A 6,242-nucleotide genomic window follows, 5' to 3' on the forward strand; every position below is an offset into this window, starting at 1 on the left:
AGGCAACACTTGTTATTAATTAGCTCATTAGCTTTAGGATAAGGCAAACAAGAGCGCCATACTCTTGCAATCCAACGAATAGTTCTTCGTTTGCTCAACGATTCTTTCATTGGAAAATGAGATGAGAAAGTTAATTATGTCCAAAGGACCATCGTGGTGATAAAGCTTATCGATCTAAGACTGTGAGCATCGAAAATTAGAGAGGAACACCTAGCATAAACTAACGCCTTTTGTTCATGCGCATAATTTCTTTCTTTTCCAAAGTAAACTTCATTATACTAGTTCAAGTAACTAAAATAATAGCTTATTTTAATACCAGTTTACTATACTAAATAATATTTTATACATTTGCAACACCACTCTGCTTATAGACTGTAAGCAGAGTGGTTTTGCAAATGACATTATAAAAGCTTGTTGCCTTACCTGCATAAATCCCACACGTATTTCTTTCTCAAGTGAAACAATTAAATCCAGAAATCTCCGTCTACCTCAAATTTCATTGAGTGCATGCAAGTTGACAGATAACAATAACAAAATGTGTAGTCCTCTAGATCACAAAGGACTCGAATATAAATTGGGTCTCCTGAAAGGTTTCGACTTCACCTTCTGAAAAATCTGAATATGATATTATATAACTTGAGAAAAAATGCTTGCAAGCTCCAGATACATTCATTATCAACAGTTTGTACACAAAAAAAATTAAGAATAAATTTTCCTACGACATGATTTGTTCGATGACAATCCACCAACAAATAAATTACATAGTATGATAGGATTTCATTCAACGACCGAACAGTCATACTCCTCCGCACTCATCAATTGTTGCATGACAGGCTCTCCATTATCAAGTCTTCCCAGCAAGTATGCAGGTAAGAACCTGTGAGCAAAAGTTCATCTTTTCATTTGTCTTCAAGACACTACGCACCACCAACTGACATAATTCTTTAAACATATTTTGTAACCACTGAAACTATACAACAAAAGTTATAACAAATTGGGTTTATCAATGATGAAGTAACCGTGTACAGCATAGGGAAAAAATCCCAAAAAATGCATCACTATATAACAATCAACTATAAACATTGAACATATATATATTTTTAAAGTAGAGAAGAAATCTGGGAAAAGGGCAGAGAACTATTGCAAAAGGACCTTGTAAAAAAAATCCTGCTTCAACTTTTTAATCAAGTGATGTTATCAGGCTTTATTATATCCATTCATCATGTGAAATGCAGATTTTGCTTTAAGATAGATTAAAAAAAAAGAACTTGCAACCACCATCATATGGTGCAAGCTGAAAATTAAAAATAACATCACTTATATCAGGACTCCATTAAATCCATGTCAATTAAATAAAGAAAATATTTTGTAGGCATTAATTCAAAAGGTTTTGTTAAATTTCTCTGCATCCGAACTCTTCACATTATTAATGGGTGATTCATGTAAGACATATCAAATCAAGAGAACATAAACTTTCATGCATCTTAAATGCTCCAAGGTACTAGCACACTGAGGAAATATATCAAGATGTATCACTTGTAATCTTCTGGAAGAAATGGAGAAAAATCAATGAAGCTAAAAAATTTTGAAGGGGCAAAGATTCATTAGACTAATCTATGACAGCTTTCAACAGATACTTCGGACCACAACAGAGCTTAATAAAAAAGAGAAAATTAGATGAGATTTTCAATAGCCAGCATACTACCTCAGTCAATGCCTTGAACATCCGGTAGCAGTTCTACTCTTACAGACTTCTCAGGACTTGGTATTCTGTAGTATGTACTATTCATTCTCTCAAGAGCTGTTCTAGTTCATCAAAAGCATCAACTGCCACTATTTCATTGCGACGACTTATTCCTGTTTGGTTGTAAAATTGTTCCTTTTGGGTGTCCCATTCTTTCATGATCTCCTCTACCATAGTGCTGGCTGTTTTCTTGGTTTCTTGTATGTGTTTGATGTCCTCAACCTCCACTTTCTCGCTAGCCTCTTTCCACAGAGGGAAGAATTATGAGAAAAGAACTATAACCCAGAATAAAGTACAGATGTATAAAGAATTTTCAAGCAATGCTAGTTTTAGAACATACAAATGGCTAAAAGATGTGTCATCAGGCAAGAAAGAAAGTACTAGAAGAAAAGTTCAGTATTCTACTTTGTAATTTATTAGAAAAGTAAGCCAGTATGTTTAAATTCCATTCAGTCCACCCAAAAGGCTTTATTGCTAGCAGATATTACCTGTGAATATTAACTGGGTTAAAAATAACAAGACCAACTAAAACCATTTAAGGACTTCTTAGCTACAATAAGCAGATTTTTAAATAAATGAAAATCAGTGAAATAGGAGTTGGGAAGTACCCTTGATAGCAAATTCCTTTGCTTGTTCATATTCCTTTGACATCTTCTTGAGTGTTCCAAGTTCCATTTCCACACCCTATAAATAAAATATTTCTTATCAGCTACTCACGGATGAATAAGTTTATATGAACAAAGATAATGTTGCCGACAACACATTGCAAATAGACAGCAAAAGTTCACCAAATTTATTATGCAGAATGAGGAATAAGTTTAGTCAAATAAAATCATGTCCAAGGAGAGGTCAACGTAAAGATGCATATGATGCTGTACATAAACTTGGTGGTAAATAATCACTCGATCCGATTCATTCGTAGAGCTATTTACTTGATTGCAGACATTTTTGCAACACCTCTACCAGAGGAACACACAGTCAATTTTGAAAGAACTTATTGCCATCCGATGCAAAGCGGCAAAAAGTGCCAGGACGTGCAGGCAACGGAGATGCTAGCTGCTACGCACCCTTTGCTGGCTTCACCCTCTTATGAGCCAACAGTCTTGTCTAAATGAGTGTAGGTAACTACATTTCTTATAATTAAGCAGAAATAGACTACTTACAAGATCCATATGCAGATATTCCTCAATGTGAGTATTTGCAAATAACCTGTTGAATCCAAAGAGACCAGTAAGAAGTTGCAAAAATATGAATGTCATTTGCAGGTCTGTGCATCCATGCCCATCCATGTGATGATGGACAAAAGCTTGAAAATAAATATTCTCCTATATAAGCATGCACATATGAGACAAACAGTTTATAGACAGATGGAGGTTATATAAGATTACTTGTCATATGCAATTTGTGAGCGCTTGTTCTGTAACTTTGTTATTTCATCAACTCTTTGAGTTACAGAGTCACCAAGTGGATCAACAAAACCAAATAAAATCATATGTTTGTCCAGCATCCTTTTGACAAGAGCAGGTGCACGCCAATGCCATTTTCCTTGGCATCAACAACCAGATTCCTGAACCTCTTCAACTCTCCTGTTACAATCAAATTGAAACAGGGAATAAGACTATGCAGACATGCAAGAACTCCCTACTCCACTATTAAACTACCTGATGAGAAAAGAAAAGAAAGCAGCCTTGAAAGATGATCTTCTCACTTATGATAAAATGGAGAAGAAATTGAGTTTAATGGTAATTGTTTTTACAGTTTTTTTTTTTTAATTTTGTATTGAAAAACGTTCTTAAACATTCTAGAATAAAAGAACATGCGAGAGTGCTTACATAATGAAACATAATTATATAAATCTGAAACATACCAAGAGACAGATAAATTTTGAAGCAGGGCTTGTATGGTTGAGCTTCATAAAGATAATAAAGGCAATAGAGACCACCCAATCTCCGTGATAGAGAACCCTGCGAAATCATATAACCTAAATAAATAAATTATCCATAAGAAGCTTAAAATAATGCAAACAATTAAAGCTATAAATAACAATAATCGCTCAGAAAATTAACAATAATAATATGTTTAGCATACCAATACAATGGGAATATAGTGACTGCATAAAGAAGGCAGAGTTAGAAGTAGGTCTGGCTCCGTAGATGTAAGAAAACTTCTTAGCCATCCAGAATCTCTTGAAATCTGTCAATTTAACAAATTCTCCCTACAAAAGAGAGGCATTAATCCTAGATGCAGCATGGAAGAAAATTTGATGAGAAGACAAATCCTAGACGAGAAATTACCTCGGCGAGCACAGCCAGCAGCTCATCGATATCTAGCTTGAAAGAAGAAATATCCACATTGTAGCCAATTCAATTATCCGTTGCAGCAGAACCGGTGAAAAGCTCTCTTCCGTCTATTAGAATTAGCCTAGGATTTGGGGTTTTCCTTGGTGATGGGCTGGGTTCATATTGCCATTAGTTCTGCTGCTGCCTAAATAAGGCCTACACATATAAACAACAAGATGTTTATATTGTCAGGAGATATGGAAAAGGAAAAAAAAAACTCTGCAGCATAAAATTGGTGAAGATTGCAAGATGCCCTGCTATTTCATATACAAGGATTTAAGGCTTCATAAAAGAAATGTATTAAATCCGCAGCATGATCCCATGAAGGAATCCTAGGAGGAGGTGAAAATGATTGTGTAAAACACTACAATCTATAGAAATCAAAGCATAACAGTCTAACCAAGAACAATAATAACAATTAAGAGTATCCATGGCAGAAATAACCTACTAAAAATCACCAGGATTTAGGGTCTTACCTTGTTGTTTCGCTTTTGGATCTTTCTTGTCTGAGCTCGGTTGGTTAATAGAGTGTGAAAGAGAGGAATCGGGGATTGAGAGGAATGGAGAGCGAGGAAGAGGGAGAACGACGGAAGCCGGCGATGAAGAAGGAGATCGACGGAGGCGGCCCTCGGTGGAGTTGGAGTGTCGGTCCGACAATACCCGTTTCCCAGGTCGATTCCCAATTACGTTGCTTATGGTTGAGCAAGGGCATTTCTGTAAATCCATAAACTCCAAACCCTAACCCTAGATTCCTTCACCTATAAAATCTCCTGCTCCGCTCAAACCATTCTCACTTCGTAGTCGCTCGCCCCTTGGAGTCTCCCCTCTCTCTTCTTCGCAGCTTTTACGCACTCCTTAATGCGTGGATTTTTTCTCGGTTTCTCCTAAACTTTTCATCTTTTTCGTAATCTCTTCTCGTTCTATTTGGTATCTAGATTGGTTGGTTTCTCGGTGATGAGTATATATTATAGATGACGAGTCCGATCCATTCCATTCTATTTACATGAGGACAGATCGAGGCATTTGTCTGAGAGAAACTTAATACTAATTTCATTTCTTCTTTTCAAAATATTTTCCCTGAATTCCATCAAAAAAGGACGATCTTTTTCTCCTTATCTTCTACAGTAGTTTTTCTTTTGCTCCTTTGAAAGAGTAGCGGCATGATGAGGAAACTTTTGGTCCGAGATTATTATTATCTTTGATGAGCATATCCTCCTACTCATTCTGAATGCACGCTACTTTGATTCAATCATTTGCGTCTAAAGAACTGCAACTTTTTTTAAAAAAATTTCTAATAATTTGTTTTCGTAATACTGTTTTTAATTGATGTTCGTTTCAAATATGGTTTTAAATCGATATGTATGCGAAAACTTGATATTTGTAATTCAAAATAGCAGTTATGGATTGAAATTTCTGATACTTCTTCAGGCTTATTTATTTGGATCTCAGACCAAATAAAAGTAAATAAATTCATTTTATTAAGAGATCTCAGCGTTTTAATTGATTTTGACATAATGATTGGCACGCATAAAAATATGCGAAGTAAAGATGTTTGGTTCTTGAGGGATTTCGTGTAGGAAAAATAGTATACAAATTGAATACAAAGTAAGATAATTGTAATTTACAATTACAATGCAAGTGGTTGATGGGCTATACTATTATTCTCGTTATTTTCATATCAGATCAAATCACAGCACGAGATGAGAACAAAAAATTTGGGTAGGGCCTCATCCAAATGTTGATTTGTTAAGCTCCAGTCCACTTATGATTTGGTGTAGTAATTAAACAGTAATTTATCTTATAATAATATAGTAATTTAGAGCGTTTTTTCTTGCTAGTGTTAATTGTTTATTATATGGTATGATAAATCCAACAATTAAGATCCAAGGATAAAATAATAATACAAGAAGTTTAGAAGATATTATCAGTTCAATTGGTAATTATTTTTTTTAAATATATTATCTTACATGTTATATTTTGGTAACTATATTATCTTAATATTTTATTAAATAAAAATTATATATATCCTTAGTTAAGAGGAATGTAAATATATTATAATAAGAGTATTACTTTTTTTTTATAATTAGAATAATATATACTAATATAAGCTGAACAGTATGCCTATTTTAGTCTTATTTCAGGAGTTGACACTTCTGATG

At 34.4% G+C, this 6,242-nt stretch overlaps 2 non-coding genes and 1 pseudogene across 2 annotated transcripts; 2 read left to right on the plus strand and 1 right to left on the minus strand.

The window, feature by feature from the left end:
• Positions 1 to 604: 604 nt before the first annotated feature.
• Positions 605 to 4,809, minus strand: LOC140783539 (uncharacterized; annotated as a pseudogene).
• Positions 4,810 to 5,029: 220 nt separating this feature from the next.
• On the plus strand, positions 5,030 to 5,119 carry LOC140785411 (small nucleolar RNA SNOR75). The gene has a single exon (XR_012108465.1). It is a non-coding gene; the product is annotated as a small nucleolar RNA SNOR75 (small nucleolar RNA).
• Positions 5,120 to 5,238: 119 nt separating this feature from the next.
• On the plus strand, positions 5,239 to 5,311 carry LOC140785381 (small nucleolar RNA Z105). Its single transcript, XR_012108438.1, has one exon. It is a non-coding gene; the product is annotated as a small nucleolar RNA Z105 (small nucleolar RNA).
• Positions 5,312 to 6,242: the final 931 nt, after the last annotated feature.

Source organism: Typha latifolia, chromosome 3 (assembly GCF_019914945.1).
Source record: "Typha latifolia isolate L0001 chromosome 3, TyphaL0001v2, whole genome shotgun sequence".
Lineage (NCBI taxonomy): Eukaryota > Viridiplantae > Streptophyta > Magnoliopsida > Poales > Typhaceae > Typha > Typha latifolia.